Source organism: Gorilla gorilla, chromosome 11, assembly GCF_029281585.2.
Source record: "Gorilla gorilla gorilla isolate KB3781 chromosome 11, NHGRI_mGorGor1-v2.1_pri, whole genome shotgun sequence".
Classification (NCBI taxonomy): Eukaryota; Metazoa; Chordata; class Mammalia; order Primates; family Hominidae; genus Gorilla; species Gorilla gorilla.
This window is the reverse complement of record NC_073235.2, coordinates 117,001,510-117,027,856: the sequence shown is the minus strand read 5'-3', so window position 1 is coordinate 117,027,856 and position 26,347 is coordinate 117,001,510. Positions and strand designations below refer to the sequence as shown.

Here is a 26,347-nt window from a genome sequence, read left to right as displayed (position 1 = left end):
TTTCTAGCTTTGGCTTTCATTAGACTGACAAGCTCATGGATAAAAACCATGTCTGTGTTACTTGCCTCCATATCCCTGGAACATGGTTCAGTTTTGTGCACATAGTGTGTGCTCAAAGATTGTTGCTAAATGATCTTTAGTTGAAGGAATCATTCACATTCTTTCAAATATAACCATGATTTATGATACTGTTGCTATGAGAAAGTAAAATCTGAAAAATCTTCTGTTTCCATTCATCATTGGAAGCAGATAAAAAAAGGTATGCAGCAAAAGTAAATTGCTCACCTTCTCCACCTCTGCCTCTTTATTAAAGAAGGCCTCTCCTTCCCAGTTTGCACTCCCATCAGCAAAATCATCTCCCTCATTGAAAGAGCTTTTAAATTAGGAAGTAAGAGCCGTTGTTCTGATAGATTGGGGTCTTTGCTCTAAGATTTCTCTCTCTCTAGTTCTTTACATGGATAATTAATAAATTGAACATTCCCTGCCATGGACAGCCTATTTAACAATTTAATATATTTCTATTTCTCACGTTAATAAATAATTTATTACCTTTGATCCCACACACAAATACACTACCTTTGGTATTGTTCTGAGATGATAATCTGCATTATAAGGTTTAGCTATACAATGTGTGGCTCTTGTGATCAGTTTCATTGCCTTTTAGTTATGTCTCATGTAATCAGTAGCATCATGAAAGGAAAAATGTAATTCTATATTTTTGCTTTGCCATATAGCACTGCCCTATTATCTTTGTATCTGTTGGTTGTTAGAAAGTGACATTTTATTAAAGATATTATAAAATTGCTCAAACAAATTCCTCAGTATTATAGTTTATTCTGAAAGCAATATTTTTCTGAAGCAATTATTTCCCTGTATTAAGAAAGTACCAGTCTGGAGGCATATTTAACCTCACCAGGATTTCATAAATATTAAAAACATACAATTTTACTACATTCTTTGATATACTCTCTGATTTTCCCAGAGACTTGGAGCTACCTAAAATATTCATCATGATTTTCCTTCCCTTGTGAATACTGCTTTGTCATTGCAGAGCATCAGGAAATGCAGGTAGCACCATTTGCTGGTACATATATTTGAATAGTTCCATTTCAATACAAGTTTTATTTCTAATCTTAAAAACAGCAGGCTGGATGACAGAATGTCATGGCATTTATTTGGGCGGGGGGGGGGGAAGTGGACAGTGATAGCAGAGGAAGAGTTGGGATTTTCTACTACGTGTTGGCAAAATATATACATATATCCCATTTTCTTAATCCTTTTATCAAGAAGTCATGATGTTATAAAACACTGTACATAGTCAAATGACATATTCTTTTGCCCTCAATTGTAAATTTCTTGGGACTAAGTCTCTGAAATCCATGTAATCCTCTCCAGGCATGCGGATAAATAGCACAGAGAAAGACCTTATGTGCTGACCTTGACACCTACCTTTGTATTCTCAACAAAAAATTGGAGTCTTAAAATTTGGTTTAAAACAATTCCCAGAGATATATTTCAAATAATGTTAAATAGGAAGATTACTTATTTTATTCTGTTTTCCCTCAAGCTTTTGTTGTATCCTTGACTATATACAGTTTGATTTTTTTTGTTTTAGGAAAGAAAGTCTGATCTTGTTTAAATTTGCAGCTTAAATGATAGAGACTTGTTTCTTACACTGGTATGATGCTTCAAGGAAAGTTGAAATCACTATTTGTCCCATTTGGCCATGGAAACGAAATAGAACACACTGCAGGCTGTTTATACAATTTCTGTAATAGAGACGAAACATAAAACAGCATGAAATTTAGGCCCCTAATCACCTTTGTATATGATTCTTGAACATCAAACCTCCTGTGTAAAGAATCACTAATATCTGATTGCTGTATGAATCTGTTACCTGATATATCAATTTTATGCAAAAGAGGGGAGACCCAATAGGAGAGAACAATGAGACTGAAATATTCCCAAAGAGAAGACAGGAGAAGGTCTAGCAATGAACTACATATAAGATATATATAATTCATAATATATTACATATAGGCTGGGTGCAGTGGCTCATGCCTGTAATCCCAGCACTTTAAAAGGCTGAGGCAGGCAGATTGCTTGAGGCCAGGAGTTGGAGACCAGCCTGACCAACATGGTGAAATCCCGTCTCTACTACAAATATAAAAATTAGCCAGGTGTGGTGGCAGGTGCCTGTGATCCCAGCTACTTGGGAGGCTGAGGCAGGAGAATGGCTTGAACCCGGGAGGCGGAGGTTGCAGTGAGCCAAGATCACGCCATTGCACTCCAGCCTAGACGACAGAGTGAGACTCAGTCTCAAAAAAAAAATTATTATCTATAACTATATATTTATAATTTTATAATCTATATTGTTTCATATCTTATGTGTTATAATTTATATTGTTGGCTTATATGAATTTATCTTCCTGAAACCAAGCAAATACTAATGAGCAACATATACTTTTTTTTTTTTTTTTGAGAAGGAGTTGTGCTCTTGTGGCCCAGGCTGGAGTACAATGGTGTAATCTTGGCTCACCTCAACCTCTGCCTCCCGAGTTCAAGTGATTCTCCTGCCTCAGACTCCCGAGTAGCTGGGATTACAGGCCTGTGCCACCATGCCCAGCTAATTTTGTATTTTTAGTAGAGATGGGGTTTCTCCATGTTGGTCAGGCTGGTCTTGAACTCCGGACTTCATGTGATCTGCCCGCCTCGGCCTCCCAAAGTGCTGGGATTACAGGTGTGAACCACTGCACCCGGCCAACATATGCTTCTTAAAACACTGAGTAGGCTGTCATTACACAGGGACAACACATTTTCCCTGTCGAGTATATATATTAGAGCAACCTCACTGAAGAATGTCCTCAACGTTAGTCTACATTCTGGAGACCTCCAATCAGATGTGATGCATTATCCCAGTAATAGCCCACCTTAGTCTCTGAAACTGACAATGCCTGCATTAAAGTGAAAACCGCTCCAGGACTCTAATGCGATCTGGAGCAAGCACAGACGATGGGGACTAAAAGCCTGGAAGTGGAACATTCAGCTACAAGTAGACCTGAAAGTATCAAGAAGTTTAGGGATAGTATAGAGACTTGGCCCAAGTATGACTTCATTTGCTCATCCCTTCAACAGAATTGTGTTATTATAGTTTGCTCTAACATACGCCTATGAGAAATAAGCAGGTTAGATTTTTCAATAAAATGGCACCCTTAAACAAAGAGAAATATGTCTTAAAATTGAAAGCTTGTACTCTTTGAGAAACGTCTCTCCATTTCCTCCACCCCAGCCCCTGGTAGCTACCATTCTGCTCTCTGCTTCTATGAATGCAACTTTTTAACATTACATATATGTTAGATCATACTATAGTTAACAACACTGTATTGTATACTTGAAATTTGCCAAGAGAGTAGACCTTAAATGTTCTCACCACACACACTCTCTCTCACTCTCTTGGTGAGGTGTTAAATGTGTTAACTAATTTGATTGTGGTAATAATTTAACAATATGTATGTATATCAAGACATCACATTGTACACCATAAATTTATATAATTTGTCTATTATACCTCAGTAAAGATAGAAAAAAGATCAATACATGTTATGGTGAGCACTGCTGTTTTAATACGCAGCACAGCAATCAAAATGAGAGACATGGTAGAGACTGGATTAAGGACATGGATGGGAGTGGACACATAGCAATAACTTTAAAATTTTGTCATGACTTCTTTTTCTAAAAACAACTCTACTGAAAGAAATGGGTAGAATTCCATTTTATTTACATAATGTCAGTTTAATGTGGAGAGATTTGTGGTGGAATTGCAGAAGAGGACCTGGTAAAGATGGATAAACAAGGTTACTCAGGAAACTATGGGGCAAATAAACCTGGAAGGGAAGCATTATAGACACCATGGGAAGATAGTTAAAAGAGAGGTTCTGGGCAATACTGTGGGAAACTGCAGAGATAAGAACCAAATGAAGGGTCAGCATTTGCCAATGACCAGATCATTTTTGACCTTTGAAAAAAGAGTTTTCAACATTCAATACTGAGGTGAGGGGTAGAAATGTATATTTTTATTTTTAATTCTTTTAAAGGATGAAGCAGATTAGTTGAGTGGGGACATGATCCAGAGGTGAGAGATTACTAATGCCAGAGAAGAAATCATTGATAGAATATCTTCTTAGCAGAGGCAAAATATGATAAAATCAATATTAGTGATAGACAGTTTGACCTTGAAAAGAAGTTACTTCTTCCCCTGAGATAGCAGGGGAAAATATCTAAATAAGTGTGGAAAGAAAATTGAGGGAGTTCATAACCTCATGATTTAGAGTCTTTTAACTAGAAAAAGGAAAGAAAGAGGGCATGCCACATGTTGAGAATCAGGAACCAGGTGTGGGGGCATATGTCTAAAGAAAACATTGAAATAAATTATTGTAGAGAATGAGAAAAAGAGCCGAGGAAGAATATTGAGATACAGTTAAAATGTGAGTAGGTTACAGACCCTCTTTAAGTGGAGAAGGAGGTAGAAGCAAGCAGAATCATTATTTATCAAGTGTCTGTCCTGGGCCAGGGTATTTATGTCATGTGGCTTTTATAAAACCTCCTATAATATGAAAAGAAAAGTTATCTGCATTTTACGGACAAGAAAACTGAAGCTCGCAGCATTACAAAACTAGTAGTGAGTTGCAGAAGAAGATTCTGGTCCATGTTAAACCAAACTTCTTCTTTTTCTTCATATACAGTCTTTATGTTGAGACAGTACTTTGATACAGGGTGAGAGGTTGCCAAGAGGTGTGCCCATGATAAAGGAACACAGCATATTCAATGCATAAATGATGTAATGCACAAATCTTAATTAGATACATATTCATCAAATTCTAAAATCTCCTGAGTTGTCCACTGGAATTCTCATGTATGGATTATAAATGGATATAATCCATAAATGAGAATATATATATACAATAGGACTAAGGGGCCAGGCAACAGCACGTGAAATAATTAAAGTATGGGGTTCTGTTGTGGAAGGTGAGAAGCAAATCCAAAAGGGTGAAGTTGAACAACATAAGTATTGAGGAATTCTGGTGAAGATTTTTGATTAAGGGGATATGAAAGAGAGTAGAGGTGATAAAGAATTGTAAAATTAAGATATAGGCAGAAATGGGAATTTCAGAATTTAGATTCTTAGAGGTATAAGGGTTTCAGCTAATTACAAAGGTTCATGGTGTGATTATGTGAATTAGTTTCTAAACTGACTTGAATTTCTGTCATTGGAGTACAAGGAATCAAAGACTGAATTAGACTCTAATCTAAGTAGATGGACCATCTTTTACATTCGTTCAGGATAATAGTAATAGTGGAAAGAGGGTAACTATGGACTAGGTACTATTTTCCAAAAATAGGGAAGGATGGCCCAGAGGTTGTTGATTGAGGTGGGATTAAGTTGATATGGGTAGAAATTTTGCTTCAAAACAGGGTGGACTACTTTATGCTAACCTGAGATGAGTAGCATGAGGTAGGATGAAATGGAACAAAAATAAATTTCTCCTTATGCTGAGAAAAGAAAAATGAAGTCTCTACTTGTGAAAATGATCTATTGGGCCTTATTGTGAGAGAACACCAAGTGTTAATGAAGCAAAGAGGTAGAGAGGTTTTTCTTGACCACAGACTAGGAACTCCGAGGAGATATTATAGTAGAAAAGTTTGATAAGAAAAGAAAGGAAAAGATAGGGTTGGAAGCAGAATGAAATCTGGGTTGCAGGTGTGAGTAAAGAAGAACATGGGATATCTGAACAGATGTGACATTTTAGGAAAGAAACATATAACTAGTGCGATGAAGAAAAAAGTGATTCCAAAAATATGCTAATGACAAGGGATTGATAGAGAGCATTTTAACGGTTTGCTTATGTAACTAAAGAGGAGGCTCCGTAGACTTCATAGAAAGTTCAAGCTATGATAGGAAAAACTCAATATTGAGATCCTTGTCTTTAAAAGGAGAACATTTTTTTCTAACCACCATGTCTGCACAAAAGCTTTCAAAGCTTTTTATCATGTATTTATATTATTCTAACCTTCAAGATATAGGTCAGAGAATTGGGGGAAAAATGTTCATATATTGTGAGAATGACGTTTATTGTGGGAAGAGATAGAAATTGATAGAATTAAAACATTTAGAATGACAATCCAGTAACAGAATTTTTTTTAAGGAAAAAAAGTGGAGCTGGGTGATACAGCATGATTATAATCAGAAGACGATGTGGCACACTGGACAAGTGGTAGGGAAAAAGGGCATGAGAGAGTTTGGAGTATATTTATATGAAACAGCAAAATCATTTTGTCTACAGAATTTTTAAAAAGTATGTTGGGAGTAAAGGCATTATTTTATGTAGTCTATCTATGTTTCCTGAAGAATCTTCTTTGAGTTCAGAGAATTTTCATCTTTTCCCTGTAGAACTGCTACTTCCAATCACGCATCATAGAAGCCTTTTCCGCTTTTAGGTGTTTACTATAAATCATAAGTACTAAAATGTCATTAATCCATTAGGCTAATTAGGGTCAGTTAAGTTTGATGTAGAGTTTCTTTAATGTTATGAAACTCTTCCTCCCTCTCATACCAGAATAGGTGGTTTCAAACATGCATGAAAGACAATGAAAGTATGCTTTACAGGAAATCAGTCAGTACAAGTGCAGCTAACTATGAATCGTTTGGCTTGTTATAATAGATGTGAAGTTTATTGATCACATGAATTGTTATAGTAGGTTCCAAACTTTCCACTCTTGAGAGTCTAGCCATTTGGTTTTTAAAAATTTGTTTTAAATATTTTTTTCATCACTCTTAACCTTTTCTGTATGAAAGCATTAAGATATTACGAATTCAATTCCTTGATATGGCATTTTAAAGCAACAAGAATTTTGTCTCTGCCAACTTTCCAATCCTGTTCCCCACTAATTCCCCACAGGAACCCTCCTCCCTAGGGTGACCAAAGAGGTGTAGTTGGAGAGAGGCCAAGAGCAATAGCAGATATAGCTCTCTCCTTCCTTACCACCTCTATGTAATCAGGCTTCAGAGTTTAAGGCTTCGATCTGAAAAGAGTATAACAGATTTTGGGATGTAACAGGCTAGGAAAGTTTACTTGGGGGCAGCATTCATGCTAACAAATGTGTTTTTTTTTTCAACTGTATCAAGCTGTTTAGGTAGTCTAAGTTAAAGCAGATGGCAGGAGCTGAAGCACTGGGCATTTAATTCCATTACTTATCTCTTTGTGTATTTACCTTTCCCTGCTGTGTTCCAATTGTTTTCCAATGATTAGAAGCTCATTCAGGCAGCAATCAAACCATGTTTGGTTGATTTTATGGTAACTCAAACATATTCAATGCATAAATGATATAATGCACAGATCTTAATTTGATACACATTCATTAAATTCCAAAATCCCCAGAGTTGTCTACTGGAATTCTCGTTTATGGATTATAAATGGATATAATCCATAAATGATAATATATAGAAACATATATGTTTTTAAACCATCACTTTACACTGTGTTGAGTAATCGTTCTCTAAGAAAATTTAAAAATATTTCTAGTCTGAATAATGCTTTACAAAAGCAGGTCGTACCAAAACTCTCCTCCGTAGTGGAAAAGTCTACTGGTAGAAGCTCGATACCTGCTACGTGACCATAGTCACAGTATCAGTCATGCACAGGAATCACAGTGTAAGAGTCCTGTAAAAATACCTGGCAAGGCCAGACGCAGTGGCTCACACCTGCAATCTCAGCACTTTGGGAAGCTGAGGCAGGCGGATCACAAAGTCAGAGTTTGAGACCAGCCTGGCTAATGTGGTGAAACTCCATATCTCCTAAAAATACAATAATTAGCTAGGCGTGGTGATGCATACCTGTAGTCCCAGCTACTTGGGAGGCTGAGGCAGAAGAATCACTTGAATTTGGGAGGCAGAGGCTGCAGTGAGCCGAGATCATACCACTGCACTCTGGCCTGGGCTACAGAGCGAGACTCCTGTCTCAAAAAAAAAAAAAAAAAAAAAAAAACCTGGCAAATAGAATTGTTCTGATGACCAGCCTCTTAACATTTTTTTCCTAGGTGTGCATTTATAGAATTCCTTTTTATTTTTAGTTGTAAGGATAAATTTATTGGTGCTTTATCAAGGCTACTTAGAATTTGATAATAGAATATGTCAGACTGTCATTTGTAGAAAGAAACAGACCTTGAAGAGAGTGAAGAACTTGTTTTATACGACAGACTAATAAAGTTGTCATCTCTCCCTACAACCCTGTTTTTGAATGTCATTTTTCACAGCAGGGAAAATTAATGTATTTCAAAAGATATAAAGTATAGGAAATGAGCATTAGTCATCTTTATATCATAATGGAAATACTGTGAAAAATCAAAATTTTAATCAATTTGGGGAAACAAGGATTTTTTTCCATTCAGTTCTTAACACTACCCTCATATTATATAAAAATAATCCTGAAGCATGCATTCTCTTCTATTTAAAATTCATAGGGTTACATTTCTGACGTCTTGTAATTTTGTTATTCACTTCACTGGTAGTGGTACTTTATGCTTCAACTGTTAGATCACATTTGGATAGCATCTTCCAATCAGTCAAAATGGCAGTCATTATTGAAGGCTGCTGTTAGCAGAAAGAATTTGGTCTTGAATATCTGACCAACTGACAGTTCTTCAAGTCACTTAATAGGGAAAGGAAAGCAATCCTGATATGAAGAGTTTAAGTAGGTGCTGATATTCACGTTCAGATTCATATTTGCTCTTCAAACTCACTATATCCAAAATTGAACTCATAATCTTCTCCCACAAACTCATGCTTCCTCTTGTATTTCCTATCTCTTGTTAAAAGCAGGAGCGCGCCTTCTGTCACTCAGGCTTGAAATCTCAGTTACCGTCTCTCTTCCTTATCCTCTAGCAGCCACATTCCTTGGTCCTTTGGAAGGTACCTTTACAATGTGTCTCCTTACCATTCTCTCTTTTTATTTCTCATTTACACATTTCTTCCCTTCTGGATTGTCACAATATTTTTCCAATAGCTTTTGCAGGCTTTGTACCATTTCACATGACATACTGACATCTGAATAACTTCCTAAAGCTATAAATTTGAGAAAGGTACACCTCTCTGCTCACAAACCATATATAGTTCACCTCTGCCCAAAGGAAAAAAAAGGAATGCATTTATCTGTCATTCAGGAGACCCCACAATTATCTCTGATCTACCACCCCACCCTTATTTGCCATGAATTCTTCCTCCAAAGTGTCCCTGTATTTCAGCTAAGGTAGCCTTCTGGGCACTCTTAGAAAATGCTCTTTACTTTCAGTTTAATCAGAAACCACTTTGAAAACAGCACTGTTTAAATGCTGTGTCTTCGGTGAAGCTTTTAGTAACTTCACATCCATCCCAATATCCAACCCTGTGCTGATTCACCTAAACATTGCAAAGACGGCGAGGATACCAAAAATAAATAGCACTCTGATGACTGTCCTTAAGAATGTCAATGTCTAATGGGAAAAATAAGGCAAACAGTAGCATAAATATAACATAAAAGGTACATAACTTTCACCTATAATAGACTTATTAACAAAGTACTATGGGAACACAGAGGAGTAAGTACCTCTTTTTGGAGTCAAGGAACATTTTAAGGAGAAAGCGTGACTTGAGCTATTTGTACAAGTACAACAAATGAAGGACATTTTACATGGAAGAAACATCAAAAGGTGGTTAATTAATTCAACAAATATTTATTGAGAATCTGGTATATGTCCGACATTACTAGTCAGTGGGGATACTATAGTAGAGTAGAGGAAAGGAGCAGGAAGAATTACAAGTCATGTCGTAATAGAATGAAAAGATAGTGGTGACTCTTTAGAAATGAGAAGGTGTGAAGGTGGTAAAAAGTCCACTAAATATTTTGGGTTTCTTGATTAGAAGGGATGGAAAGAATACGTTTGGGTTGTAAAACGGAGCCACTTGTGTCAAATTCTAACAAAACAGAGTTGAGAGAGGCCATGAGAAAGAAGCTCCCATGCTTAAATGTTTGTAACAGGACTTCTCAAAAGACATTCCTCCACATAAACTGTGAACAAAACTTATAGCAAGAAGTTTTTCAAGATTGTAGCATTCCAGGTAAGTTGCTTGCCCAAGGATACTCACCTAGAAATTAGCTAACACCAACTTCTGTAACCCCTATTACCTTCGGTCTTTGTAACCTTTGGTTTCAAAACAGCTTACATGAACTTCTTTTCTTTGTCTTTAAAAGATGCCCTCTTTCCTCAGCCCCCCTGCACATGCCCATGACCTGCCATTGCTTGTGTACTCTGAATTGAAATTCTCTGCTATTCCAAAATAAATTCATTTATTCTGGAGAGCTTGTCTCTCTGAGTTTCTTTTTAGGTTGACAGGGTCATTTTTTAACCTATTGCATTTTAATTGCATGTAAGATATCCATGTGGTAAATGGAAATGTGGGTCCATAGGACACATCAACATTAAAATAATATTTAAAAGTATGGAAATTGATTTAAAAATATGTACTTTGAGACTAGAGATGTCTCAGAAACTAAGAGAAAATATTGCTTAAAGAAATAAGGAGCGGTCAACAGGTTTCAATAGTGAAGGGCAGAAATGTAAATTTTTGGATTTAGCCATCGAGAAGCCCTTTTATTTTTGAGGATGATAGCAGGGGCAGATTACAGTGGTTGGAGTCATGAATGAGAATTGCAGAAGTACAGGTAGTACATCGAGACTTCTAGCTCAAGAAGCTTTAGAACTATAAGGAAAGTGAAATATATGTTCAGAAGAATTATTGATGGGGAAGAAAACTTGGGAAAAGTGGTAAGTTGGAGAAAACATAATAACAAAAAGGTAGAGATTAAAGTAACAGGAGAGAGGGAAGAAATGATGAACCTGACCCTGCAGTGTGAAAGAAGAAAATGGTATTAAGAGTCCTGGTATTAAAGAATAGTTCAAGAACATTGAAGGAAGACAAATATGAATCAATGGAACTTTAGAGATGGAAATGACAAAAATTGGGGCAGTTAAGTGGCTCCAAATTTGTGAGTGAATGGTTCCTATCTTGTGTTATTATGGCATTTTTTTATTTCTTGTTAAGCATTCATCACATTCCACCCTGAATTACAGCTATTTGTACTTTAACTTTCCTATAAAATTATAAGATGCTTAATATCAAGTACCATGTTGAGTTTTCTTGTGTTGCCTTAATGAACTTGGGACTATGCTTGGTGAATTGCAATTTCGAGAGGAACTGATATAAGGTATTTTTGCAGCTATCTCATTAAATAGTAATTGTTAAACATATATTTGTTATGTAATGCTTTATCAACTAGCCACAGTGAGGAGGAAACAATTGGCAAGACATTAGGCTATGAGGCTGGAGAGGATGCAAGATTGTCAGGATTCCCCACATTAAGAAAAAAAGAATTGTGAAAAATGAAATATCAAGTTAATTCACCCATTTAGAACAAATAGCTAGATAAAGTTATATTGATATACGTTCATTATCTTTCTATATTTTCCCTCTGTGGTAGAAAGCATTATTGTTTTAAATTCAAAGTATCATTTATGACCTCTTCCTTAAACATGGAATTCAGGCTTGGCCATAAGATTGCTTTAGCTCCTCAATGTGGAAGAAGTATACAGCCACATTCTGATGTACTTAGGAATGACTCTGTGACTTACTTTGACCAAATAAGTGTGGAAGTGACATGTTTTATCAATTTCCTCCTTCTCCTTATAATGAAATGAACAGTGTACCAGAATAGTAGCTACTTCCTCAACCCGTATCCAGTGCTGAAGATGACATGAAACAGAATCTAAGTCCCTGCAATGAACATTTATGTGATTGAGAAATAAAACTTTGCTCCTGTAGGTTACTGAAATTTGGGGATTGTTTGTTACCACAATAAACAATCTTGACTGATAATTCTTCTCTCCAGAAGAGAAGTAGTTATCAGAGATATCTTCAGTTCTAAAGATGAAAGGCCTATTGCCTGATAAACATTCACCCTAGCTGCAGATAAGATATAAACAATAAAACAATTTAAGAATAACATAACGCAATTATCTCTTTGTGAAATATAATTTGAGGTGAATTTTTGAATGCTGTGCAAAATGATTGGAAACAGGTGAAGTAAATAAGTAAAAAGACTTCACAGAAGAAAGGGTCTACTCGGAGTTGGGTTTTAAAAGGACATAAAACGACAGGAGCTAAAAAGAAAAGTGGGGATGTTGTCTCTGATAAGTAGAATTTTATTTCCAGAATCTTCAGAGCCTTCTAAATTTACAAGTTAAAAAGCAACACAAAAATTGTAAGTCCAACCATCTCTACTAAAATAAACTTTAAAATTGGTTATATGCTTAAACAAAACAACCTGGATGAAGTGTTTGAGTTTCTCTTCCTAAAGATAGCTGCAGGGAGAACTAAGGTTAGGTTAAGGAGTGATCTCACGGTTAGACTAACCATTCACATTTAATGTGACTCTATAATAATAGATAAGCTTAGAAACAAAGGCCAAAACATAAATGAGTGTGTTTATGTATAGAGTGTAGCCTAAGAATTTTCATTTACTTGATAACTAGATTTCTAAATAATGGTTAGTGTCCCAACCACTTGCGCAATAAGAAGATTGAAGCAAATCAAGAAAGCACACATCAGTGCTTTTACTGATCAATATTACCGATTAATATTAAATTATTGGCCATTTCTAACTAGCATTGGGGGTCATAAAATGATACCCCAATATATGCCATTTTGGACTTCAAGCTGAGAGAACATCATGAATAGCAAATGCAGTGAAAAGGCTTTCTCTGAAGTTTCCCTATCTACCTAAAAGCTGGATCCTCCAGAATATATTCAGTTGTGAATCCCTTCTCCAGATATCTTGTTAACTGAAAGAAATTCATGAATATTGTGCAAGAAGGAAGACTAGAGTTGACACTACACTCAGAGTCCAGACGAACCCTGTCCCAGGCTGTGGTAGATTTTTGGGGGCTCATTCATTTCCCCTAAAAATCATTTTCTCTTCCTCTAAAATTGACTACGTTCCTCGCTTTTTTCTTCCCCAGAAAGAGGGTATTTAAGCTTCAACCATTGACGCTTATTTGAGTCTCATATATTTTGGGACTCCCCTGTGCTTGCACATAATAAATTTGTAAGCCTTGCCTCCTGCTAATTTGTCTATTGTCAGTTTATTTCAGCAGATTCAATTATAGAACCTTCAGAGGGAAAGTTTAAACTTCTCTGCACTAGTACAGAGCAAAGGATAATTTTAAATTGTACCAACATTATTACACTAAAGTGATTTCATCTATTTTGAAAAGTTTTGGCCCTAGTGGACTAATTTAAGTGTATAACTGCATAGTGATAAACTTTTAGGATAAATGGATTTGCATCTATCTCAGAAAAAATGACAATCACAATCTTGCTTAACAATATGGTAAACTATAGAATTTTGTTTCTGTGAAAATTTCAGAGCTTTCAAAATTTATTTCAAATTATCTTAGAACTTGTTTATAAAAGTGAAGTTGGTGGAAAGTTAAGCTTTTCAATTTGTTCTCTTTGGTTAAAATGACATGTCAACACCCAGACTGAGTATAGCTATTTAAGAGTTAAAGAGACTTGCTTAAATATAGAAAATATTTGTTTTTCTTGCTCAAATAATATTCCAGTATATGTTAAATCTAGGAAATATCTAATAATGTTGATCTTTAAAATTCATAATCCATCAGTTATTTGGCTGGGAGAGCTATTAAAGGGAAACTCCTGATGCTTCAAAAATTATAATTCATCTCATATTACAATAATTATTCATTATATCCTGTCCAGAATATTACACAATTGTGGTGATTTGTAGCTGACTGAAGGTGGTAGGGAAAATTGCTGACCAAGTTCTGTTCAACAAGTTTAGTTGAGAGGATAACTTCCACCTTGTTTTAGAGTAGAGCATCTGAGACCAATCCACATGTTGACAGTGCTCATTAGTAAGCCAATTGTAGACTAAATCTTCTGTCTCAGAGGGACTGTAACCAAGTCAAAGCTCATTAGCAAAAAAGTCCTTGGTGGCCAGACAAGTTTCCTGCAGATTATGCAGACCAAGCCCTCTTCATTTAAATGTTTTTTTAATAATTTATCTCAAAAATTTTCTCAATTAGAGCAAATTGACACTACATTTTCCTTAATACATTTAATTAATTCTTTACTGATATATAGGGCATTGAGATACATTCTGTTGCTCTCATCACTTATTTCTCTTGAAAATCCTCTTAGATTTAACCTACACTTTATGTTCCTTTGATATTTACTCTATTAAAGATGTAAATAGAACCCTGGAGTGACCAATTTGAAAGTTAATAGTTCATCTGCAATTGATGAAGAAATACAGGATAGGCATGCCCATGAGAATTAAATGCTCTTTGAAAAGCCAAAGCATTAAACTTTTTTCAGTTTGATAAAATATTCTCTCTCGTGCTCTACAGTTGTATTAACTCTTTAGCAACACCAAAAATGCTGTTTTGTTGTTGTTTTGTCAAATAAAAATACTGCCTTCCCAAATGCCCAATATGATTTTAGGAGAGTAGCCTATTTTGTATGTAGTAAGGGTATAGGATCTGCAGTCAGGCAGACCTGAGTTTAAACCCCCCAATTTATCATCATTACCTATACAAACTTGAAAAATTAACTTCTCTAAGATTATTTTCTCATCTGTATAATGGGAATAGAAATAGCACTTAACCCACAGGTTGTTGTGAAGATTATAATATTTGATACATGTCAAATACTTAGAGCAGTGCCTGACAATAGATATTAGCTCTTATTACTATTGTTGCTGCTATTATTCTCTATAAAATAGGAATAATAAAAATAACTCATACACAGTACACAGCAGAGTCTTATATTATGCCTTCAATAACTGATCCTTTCTTTCCTCTTGTAACTCTGTGAAACTGTAAGAAAGTCAGTAATTTTTTAGAAGGAAAAAAAGGTAGCAAATTAATATCAATGAATTCCTTATTAGGAAGTCATAGGTTCTAAATGCAGTAGGCAAAATTATTTTATAATATGAAATAACAATGTATATGACAAGGGGAAGCCGAGAATACCAAACATAGGACCAAATGATCAATCTGACAAGTTAGAAGTACAAGTTTCCTCCTGTTCTCCCTTTCTAACTGTGTGCCCCTCAGCCCCCAACTCCCATTATTATTCGAGTCCTTGGAGGCTCTCCATGATCAAAGAAAGCCACTAGAGTACAGAAGACTGCAACAAGCAGAGCTCCTATTATCTGAAACCATGGCTAATGACTCTTCTGCCCACAGGGGTGGTATGAGAAGCAGAAAGAAGAGTGATTAGGTCTCTGTTTTCAGAGGTAGATTCCATAGGTTCTGCTTTTGATAATATGATAAGCCAAATGTCCAGAGAACCCCTTCCAGTAAAAAACATATAACAATAATGTACAGATTATGTGAGAAATCTTTTAAAATTCATTAATTGGCGTGCATGGGAGAGTGGGCTATAGTTTGGCGTGAGGGAAAACTAATAAGCAAAATTTCTAAAGATAAGGTATCACTAAAGGTGGTGTTTGCCCAAAGGATCTATCTGCTCATTTCTGGTGACCTAGAAAACCGTGTACTTTAATGGATCAAGTGATCTGGGGAAAGAAAACCAAGCTTGGGTAGATGCAAGGGTCGGATCAGAGATTCTCATTTAAAACTGGGATGTCCAAATGGTGACACCAAGAGCATCACATAAAACACTACACACCTCCAGGGAATGCTTTTTACATGGACCACAATGTGAATAGTACCCACTGAAGTTGAATATTGCAGCTCTGGGAGATGCCAACATTGAGTAAATTGGAGAAAAACTTGCACTTCAGAAAGATACATCAAGAATATGTGCAGGTTCCAGCATGGTTCTGGGTAGACAAGAAACAGGATTTTGTTTTTTAAAATCCAGGAAAATTGTTAATCATAAACTCACGTTCCTAAGAGTTTGGACCCAGGATTCACATGAATTATGTGACCTGAAAAGCCCTGACTCTAATAGTTTGACATTTTACTTGAATCCAAACATCCCTAGATACCTGCAGAAGCATGAATAAGCCTTCCCTAGAGGAATCTCTTTAAATCCAGTTCTCAAAGAATTATTATGAAACAGAGGTCACAATAAATACAATTACAAAATAAATCAGGTAACAAGCCACATGAAGGAGAGTTATAAAAAATAATGGACTGCAAATCAGACCCACAAAGATTGTAGATAATAGTATTATCAATACTAAAATAAGCACATTGAATATATTAAAAAATAAAGGACAATATCAGAAAATGATGAAGGAACAAGAGACTATACAAATGTCTAGTCACATTTTAGAGAGAACAAAATAGCATTTCCACAAGAGGAGAAAGAGAAGAATTGAAATGAGAAACTCAGAAGATTGGGGGAGGGGGTAGAGCAGATTAGACATAGCTAAAGGGAGACTTAATACACTAGAAGATACATGAAAAGAAATTGAACAGGATGTAGCCCAGAGAGACAAAGAGATGGGAATATTAAAGTTGACAAAAAGGAGAATAGTGTGAAGTGGTATAAGATATTTCTCATTGGCATTTCAGTAGGAGATCATAGGATATGGAGAGAAATTATTCCAAAAGAAAATGACATAATAATCCATTGGTGCTTTGATAAAAAGCACCAATCTTAATAATAAATGTAAAGAAATTCATATTGGGCACATCATAGTGAAACTGCAGAGAACCAAAGATACAAAGGAGATCATAAAGTAGCCAAAGACAGGACCTTTCAAGGGGTGACTATTAGATTAAAAGTGATATCTCCATAATAAGAGTGGGAGCCAGAAGACAGAAGGAGACAGAAGGATGTCTTGAAACTGCTGAAAGAAAATGGTTCCCTACAAATCCATATTAATAAGACTTTGAAGACAATAGGCAAAATGAGGGTATTAGAGACAAACACTGAGATTACTTGGGATGAATGGACTGCCAGTAACATTTTCCAGAATGCAAATGACCACAAAAGAAAGGTATGAGATAGAAGGAGAAAACTTGAGACAACCACATAGTAATCATGTAGGTAATATAAAATCATTATTAAAATTTTAACATAATTTTTAGTGTTAAAAAATAAGATAGAACTAAAATATCACCTTATAAAAGTTTAGCCAAGAGAGAAGACTGTGGCGTGAGATAAATTGTTTATAGGTTCTTGCATGGTTCTGAAGAGTTAACATGGATTATCTTTACGGTAAATGTTTATGTTGAAATTTCTAGAGTAACTGCTAGAAGAAGCAAAATAGAGTATACAACTGTGAATTAAGAGAGAAATATGGTTGGGGTGGGGCTTTCAGTACATCCAAAATAAGAAAAGAAAAACTTAAAATGCTTTAGAAAACATTAATTTTTTGCAAGTACTGTATACATAGTTGTTTTGTTCTTTGACAGACACCAAATGTCCACTACAGAGAAGAGGGCAGAGAGAAGATTGATAAATTATGGGCAGCCTAGATATTTCTCCACTGTCTTCCATATTGTGTCAATTGGCATCACTTGCATGCAATCCTATGTAGGAAAATGTTTTTCTCATTTTTTCCCCACAGTTTCTGACATTGATCAAAAGGACAAGGAATGTGTTTATTTAACATGTTTACTTCAGGAGTAAAATGTATATCATTTTCTTTTTTTCTTGTTTTTTTAATTTTATTATTATTATACTTACAGTTTTAGGTTACATGTGCACAATGTGCAGGTTAGTTACATATGTATACATGTGCCATGCTGGTGTGCTGCACCCATTAACTCGTCATTTCCATTAACTTATCATTTAGCATTAGGTATATCTCCTAATGCTATCCCTCCCCCCTCCCCCCACCCCACAACAGTCCCCAGAGTGTAATGTTCCCCTTCCTGTGTCCATGTGTTCTCATCGTTCAATTCCCACCTATGAGTGAGAACATGCGGTATTTGGTTTTTTGTCCTTGCGATAGTTTACTGAGAATGATGATTTCCAATTTCATCCATGTCCCTACAAAGGACATGAACTCATCATTTTTTATGGCTGCATAGTATTCCATGGTGTATATGTGCCACATTTTCTTAATCCAGTCTATCATTGTTGGACATTTGGGTTGGTTCCAAGTCTTTGCTATTGTGAATAGTGCCGCAATAAACATACACGTGCATGTGCCTTTATAGCAGCATGATTTATAGTCTTTTGGGTATATACCCAGTAATGGAATGGCTGGGTCAAATGGTATTTCTAGTTCTAGATCCCTGAGGAATCGCCACACTGACTTCCACAATGGTTGAACTAGTTTACAGTCCCACCAACAGTGTCAAAGTGTTCCTATTTCTCCACATCCTCTCCAGCACCTGTTGTTTCCTGACTTTTTAATGATTGCCATTCTAACTGGTGTGAGATGGTATCTCATTGTGGTTTTGATTTGCATTTCTCTGATGGCCAGTGATGGTGAGCATTTTTTCATGTGTTTTTTGGCTGCATAAATGTCTTCTTTTGAAAAGTGTCTGTTCATGTCCTTTGCCCACTTTTTGATGGGGTTGTTTTTTTTTTCTTGTAAATTTGTTTGAGTTCATTGTAGATTCTGGATATTAGCCCTTTGTCAGATGAGTAGGTTGCGAAAATTTTCTCCCATTTTGTAGGTTGCCTGTTCACTCTGATGGTAGTTTCTTTTGCTGTGCAGAAGCTCTTTAGTTTAATGAGATCCCATTTGTCAATTTTGGCTTTTGTTGCCATTGCTTTTGGTGTTTTAGTCATGAAGTCCTTGCCCATGCCTATGTCCTGAATGGCAATGCGTAGGTTTTCTTCTAGGGTTTTTATGGTTTTAGGTCTAACATTTAAGTCTTTAATCTGAAGTTCTGGCCAGGGCAATTAGGCAGGAGAGGGAAATAAAGGGTATTCAATTAGGAAAAGAGGAAGTCAAATTGTCCCTGTTTGCAGATGACACGATTGTAAATCTAGAAAACCCCATTGTCTCAGCCCAAAATCTCCTTAAGCTGATAAGCAACTTCAGCAAAGTCTCAGGATACAAAATCAATGTACAAAAATCACAAGCATTCTTATACACCAATAACAGACAAACAGAGAGCCAAATCATGAGTGAACTCCCATTCACAATTGCTTCAAAGAGAATAAAATACCTAGGAATCCAACTTACAAGGGATGTGAAGGACCTCTTCAAGGAGAACTACAAACCACTGCTCAAGGAAATAAAAGAGGATACAAACAAATGGAAGAACATTCCATGCTCATGGGTAGGAAGAATCAATATCATGAAAATGGCCATACTGCCCAAGGTAATTTATAGATTCAATGCCATCCCCATCAAGCTACCAATGACTTTCTTCACAGAATTGGAAAAAACTACTTTAAAGTTCATATGGAAACAAAAAAGAGCCTGCATTGCCAAGTCAATCCTAAGCCAAAAGAACAAAGCTGGAGGCATCATGCTACCTGACTTCAAACTATACTACAAGGCTACAGTAACCAAAACAGCATGGTACTGGTACCAAAACAGAGATATAGACCAATGGAACAGAACAGAGCCCTCAGAAATAACCCTGCATACCTACAACTATCTGATCTTTGACAAACCTGAGAAAAACAAGCAATGGGGAAAGGATTCCCTATTTAATAAATGGTGCTGGGAAAACTGGCTAGCCATATGTAGAAAGCTGAAACTGGATCCCTTCCTTACACCTTATACAAAAATGTATATCATTTTTTTTGATTTTTTTATTTTAATTTTTTGAGGTACATAGTAGGTATATATATTTATGGGGTACATGAGATGTTTTGATACAGGCATGCAATGTGTAATATAATCACATCACATAAAATGGGATATCTATCCCCTCAAGTATTTATCCTTTGTGTATATCTTTATTGAGGAGCATGAATGGGAAGAGACTGACATCAGTGAAGACAATAGGTTTCTACAGCCTATATTTTCAGATGTATATTTCTCATTAATACAATTCAGTCACTGCAAAACACATGCTACCATACTTAAACCACAAGTGTGATAGAAGCAGGTTGGAAATTAGTGGCTTTGATATATTTCATGTGATAATAATTGCAATTACAGGTTACACTGACCGTATAAATAACATGGTGATTTTCTTGTGATTAAAGGAGAATTGAGATGCAGGAGAAGTTTAAATATCTTTGAAATCTAGGGGAGGAATCATATCTTTATGCAATGGCATCTTTCACTCCTGGGTGATTAAACACCACATATTAGCATTTGATCCTTGACTGACTGGGTATTTTGTTACCTGTGAAATACAGGGCTTAATTTGTAAAGGGAGTATGTGATCTGTTAAACTCCCTCTAGAAGTAAAGAAAGAATTTACTGAGATCTTCATCAAGATTGCTACATCTCTTGCAGATTGATTCTGGGTACCAGGACATTCTATAATTTAAACCAATCTAAACTAAATTGTAGGTTTGAAAATATGACTTTTTTTTAGCCTTGATTATCTTTTGAGCTTAAGAAATTTATTACACTGATCTCTCTATGCATAGTATTATCACAGAATTTAGAAAATGAAATCACTGTTGTTTTTTTTCCTCTGTAATTTTATGTATATTTAGTAGTAAATTTAAGAAATGTTGAATTAATCAGCTTGATTTTTAGCCTTTTGGTAAAGTTACCTCCCTCTTTCTTGACTGCATTTTTTCCACAGATTTTTGTGAATTTTATTCAATAAAGAAACATTTGATAGTTAGACCAAATAAATATTTAGATTATGACCCATTTATAACAGGGTGATATAAAATAATTAAAAGAACCAGAGAAGATGCAAGTAGAAAGGGCAGCAAGTTACACATTCAAGGTATCAAAGCATGTATTTGTAAGGGGGAAAAATAGAAATGGAGGACGGTGACACACCCATTTATGTCTAGAACCCACAGCAGAGAGCTATTAACATGGGGTGACAGTACAGTAACTATGTGTAAGGTCTCTCTGTAAATGTTAGGAGAAAATAATTGAAAGCCAAGTTCAATGACAAAATAAAATGTATGTTAAAGTTAAATGATTAGCCCACAGGCAGCATAAAAACTGAGGGAGTGTAAATAGTTTATGTAGCCAGCAGTAGAAGAGCAAAAATATAAATAAAAAAAGAATGACCAAAGCACATAGATTTACCAGAATTTTTTATGTATACTTTAAATGTCAAACAGCCTCAAAAAGTAAAAACTTAGGCGGACACTTCAATGCTGTAATCAATATCCAGGGAAGAGAAGAGATGAAAAAAAAATGTTAGGAGATACTCAGTCACACATACAGACACACTCACACACACACACACACAGAGAAAAAAAGTCAAGGACAAAAAGCATTATCTGTGTGACAAATGTTATAGCTCTGAGGCTGAGTATCACGATGGAATTTAAAGACTGAAGAAAGTCTAAATAAAGGCAGTTCCTTAAGGAGAATGTTACAATAGCATTTGGGAATTTTCAAGTGTATCACTTAATAAAGGGAATTAAATGTGATTTATCCTTCAAATATACTGAAATACTTGCTCTCTAATGTGTCAAACCATTAAAATCGAAACTTTGAAAATGATAACTGTGAGGACATGATTAGAATATCTGAGATACTTGTTTGTTAACTGAAAAGTACTAACTCATTGCTATACTCTGTTTGGTGTCTCTCCTGATTCATATGTTGAAATTATAATGCCCAATGTGATGGTATTAAGAGGTGGGACCTTTGGGAGGTGACAGGATCATGAGGGCAAAGTCTTCACGAATGGCAATAGGAACCTTAGAACACAGGTGCAAGGCAGCTTGTTTGCCCCTTCTGCCATGGGAGGACACAGCAAGAAGGTACCACCTATGAATTAGGAAATGTGCCCTCACCAACACCAAATCTGTTGGCATTTTGATCCCAGCGTCCAGAACTGTAGGAAATACGTTTCTGTTGTTTATAAGCTACACAGTGTATGGTATTTTGTTATAGCAGACCAAACAGACTAAGAGACTCATAGTCCATTGAAAAAGACAGTATATTTTTTTCTGTGTCAAATAGAATACACGTTCATTGTAGAAGTTAAAAAATCTAAAAACTAAAAAAAAATTGATACAATTTTCCCATGCATCACTGTCAATATTTAAGTTTTGTTGTTTTTTTTGTTTGTTTGTTTTTTTGAGACGGAGTCTCGTTCTGTCACCCAGGCTGGAGTGCAGTGGTGCGATCTCTGCTCACTGCAAGCTCCGCCTCCTGGGTTCACGCCATTCTCCTGCCTCAGCCTCCTGAGCATCTGGGACTACAGGCACCTGCCACCACGCCCGGCTAATTTTTGGTATTTTTTTAGTAGAGACTGGGTTTCACCGTGTTAGCCAGGATGGTCTCGATCTTCTGATCTCGTGATCCACCCACCTCGGCCTCCCAAAGTGCTGGGATTACAAGCGTGAGCCACAGCGCCCGGCCAATGTTTAAGTATTTTACACACACACACACACACACACAGACACACACAAAATCCTATCTGTGTATAAATATACCATGAAGGCATATAATTGATAGATAACTTTAATATATGGATATGACAGAAGTGATCCTACAATGCTACTGAATACATACAAACATACACACACACAGATACACATATGCAGATACTAACCTTATTCTTTCTCTTTTAGTAATTTCAAATTTGCTTTCTACATTTATATTTTTTCAGCCCTTACATTAAATATTAAACCCCATAGGTTTTCTAGTCACGGAAGGATTACAATAAAATCTATTCTTGTGTATTGATCATATATCCTCATTCCCAAGTAGTATTAAAATCTCCACTCTGATCCAATTAATGCTTCTCTGCTTGTCCAGCTTAGCTTGCAACATGCTGGATGCTTGAAGTCAGGTTGAATATCTGGTCAAATTCTATTTTCTTTTCTTATTCCAAGTTGCCTTTTAGCTGATGTTTTGGGGCAACTTTAGGTTATGCTCAGAGGAAGATATCTTTCTTCTCATGGATTCATTTTAGAAATTTTTTAGAGATCTCCTATTACACATCCATTCAGCTGGTATTGCCTTTGCTCCTGCTAGCTGTCAACAACCTTCTCTTTAGCTTCTAGGCTTCTAGGAGCTTATTACTATGGTGGGATCATATGGTCTCCATGAGATTCTCTTAGGCAGAATCCCTTTTATGATGAATCTGAGCCTTCCAAGGAGACAACATGTAGACCTGGGGAAATACACACCATTGCTTCACTGTATGGGAGAGGAGCTCACTCCCAACTCAGGCTTCTTTTTCTTTTCCTGCCAACTCCATATAGCCTCTTGGTATCAGATTTCTCTAGGTAGGAGTCAGATAATAATCCTGTGTCTCTTATATATCAAAAGATATATTATCTACTCAAGATGGTTCTTTAAAGCCTGTTTACTAGGCTTAAGTAGACAGGAAAATTCTAGAACTGAAAAATGCAATCTGAAATAAAAATTCACTGTATTGGCTTAAGAGCAGAAGAGAGAAGACAGAGAAGAGAGCCCGGAGACATGTGCCTGTGGGACAATATCTAAAGTGTCTATTATATTTGCAACTGGAGTCCAAGAAGAGAGGAAAGAGAGAATGAAGCAAAAAGTACTTGAAGAGATCATGTTTGACATTTTTCTATATTTGCTGGAAGATATAAGTTTCAGAGGTAAGAAACCAGTAAAACCAAAACAGGATAAATAAAAAGAAAACCTTGCATTATGGTCAACCTGCTGATATTCAAAGTTATTGAGAAAAATCCTCTAAGTAGCCAGGAAAAAAAGGACAAATTACATACAGAAGAATAGCAGTTCTCATAAAGTTTTGAGAGGAACATTAGCTTTGCTAAGAAATGAATAAGCAAACCAAGGGGTAGGAAAAAATATGCACAACACATATATCTGAGAAAGGAATGGTTCTGAGACTATAGAAAGCACCCCTATAACTCAAAAAAGTAGGTAAAATATTGGTGCAGACACTTCATAAAGATAGATACACAAATGCCCAACAAGCACATGGAAAAATAACTTATTCATCATAAAATAAATGCAAATTAAAATCACAGTGAGACACCATCCACATTCATTAGAATAACTAAAACAAAAAAGACTGACAACACTACATTTTGATATGAAGGAGAATAACTGGAACTCTTGTGCATTGGTGGTGAGAACATAAAATGATACTAACAATTTGGAGAATGCTCTGGTAGTTTCTTATAAAACTAAAACTTACACATACCTTATGACCCAGCTATATCAATTGCATGCATTTATACCAATGAAATGAAGATATATGCTAACAGAAAGTATTTGGCAAGAGTGTTCATAACTATTCAAAATGCCCAAAAGTTGGACATAGCACAGGTGTCCATCAATAGGAGAATGGATAAACAGACTATAATATATTCAGATAATAAACTCACCAATGACAAGAAATAAACTTCAACAACATGGATTAATCTTCAAAACATTATGCTGAATAAAAGAAGACTTACACAAAAGATTACATATTGTATGACTGCATTTATATGAAATTGTTTTAGGCAAAATGAATCTATAGTTTTCCTACATACATAATCTTGTTTGCTACAGATGGTAACAGTTTCATTCCTTCTTTTTTCACATTTTATTTGTCTTTTTGTCTGGAAATGGTAAGGGAATTCAAGGATTCTGGGGACTTGGCTATTTGGCCTTGAATGTACACATGCAGGGAGTCTGCTCCCTGCAGGTAGGTGCCATGCAAAAGCAAAGGATCAATAATAGCCATGATAATATTGAATAATAATAAAGTGGGATACCAAGACATTACTGAGTTACAATAATTAGTGTTGAATTTATTCAGGATAAGCAAATAGATCAAGTGAATTGTAAATTTAATTGTAAAAGTAAAAAAAAAAATAAAGATGACCGTATATTCTTATAGCCAGAATGTATAAAGAACACTAACAAAACAATTTGGAAAAGACAGCTATTCTGGTTATGTATCACTGTGTAACAAACTGCTCCAAAACTTAGAGGCTTATACCCACTACCATATTCTTATAGCTCATGATATTGTTGGTCAGCAATTTGGACAGGGTGCTGTGGGGGATTTTTCTGCCCCATGTGGCACCAACAGAGTCATCTGGTGGTATATGCTGGGAGATGAGCTGGTGTGGAGGGTCTGAGACAGCTTCATTTACATTTCTGTCACCTTGTTGGGGATGGCTGGAAGGCTAAGCCTAGCTGAGATGGGATACTTGCACTTGCTTCTCCAGAGTGGTGTTCTCACGGTAACTGGGCTTCTTATGTGGCAGCTCAGGACTCCAAAAGTGAACATTTCAGCAAATAAAAAAGCAGCTTCATAACTTTGGTAACCTAGACCTGGAAATCACATAGAATTTCTTCTAATCATACTCTATTGACCAAAGCAGCTGCAAGCCCTCAAAGATATAAAGGAAGAAAACAATGATCTTGCTATTTGATTGAAGGAATGTCAAAGAATTTATGGCCATGTCAAAAAATTGTCAGAGCCCAACCTCTGGTTCCAAATCATTTTCATTTCTTCCATGTGAAAAACAGCCTCATCCCTTTTAAACTCCCTTCCCAAAGTCTTATCCTGTGTGGCTCAAGGTTCACAATCTTGTCTCATAATCTGAATTATGTCCATGTGTGAAGGAGACGCTTTAGGTTCAGTTTCTAGGTTATCACTCCTCTTCATGTGACACCTTGTGAAACAGATAGACAAGTTATCTGCCCTCCACACAACCCATATACAATGGTGGGACAGCATAAGATAGTGACAGTAGACACTCTGCTCAAAAAAGTGGGAGATAAAAGGTGCACGGCAGTCACTGGTCCGTAGTGATCCTAGAATTTCCCAAGTGTGTGTTGCCAGTTCTTTGCTTAGGACCCAGAACTGCCCCTCTAAGAATGATTCTCCATGAATCTTGGCTCTGTCCTCTGAGGTCTTGATGCTTTCCTTGGAGTCCTAATTTTTCCATGGAGAGTAGCTTGTGTTCGCAGCTGAATGGTTTTCTGAGCTTACTCCCTGTACATAAAAGTTCAGAGTTCAAATGCCTCTTTTCATTTTGTACTGTCTATCCCCTCTAGTCCAAGCTGATATAATTCCTTTAGGTTGCTTATATATCAATTTATGAGCTACTCCATTAGACAAAAAGTTCACTCACAAATCTTTTTGAGAGTAACCTCCCCAACTCATAACACCATTGTGATAATATCGTCAGGATAATACCTTTAGAAGCACTATGGTCTAGCAGAGAGTTTTAAATCATACCCTTAAC

At 36.0% G+C, this 26,347-nt stretch overlaps 1 protein-coding gene across 5 annotated transcripts in view; it reads right to left on the bottom strand.

Moving 5' to 3' along the window:
• SPAG16 (sperm associated antigen 16) overlaps positions 1-26,347 on the bottom strand; it is a 1,164,663-nt gene that overhangs the window by 36,406 nt on the left and 1,101,910 nt on the right. Inside the window, exon 16 of one of the 5 annotated variants that reach the window (XR_008677798.1) lies at positions 1,675-1,769. The exons of the other annotated variants lie outside the window; for them this stretch is intronic. The gene's annotated coding sequence lies outside the window, so the exon portion shown is untranslated. The remainder of the gene's footprint in view (positions 1-1,674; positions 1,770-26,347) is intronic. 5 annotated transcript variants of the gene reach the window in all.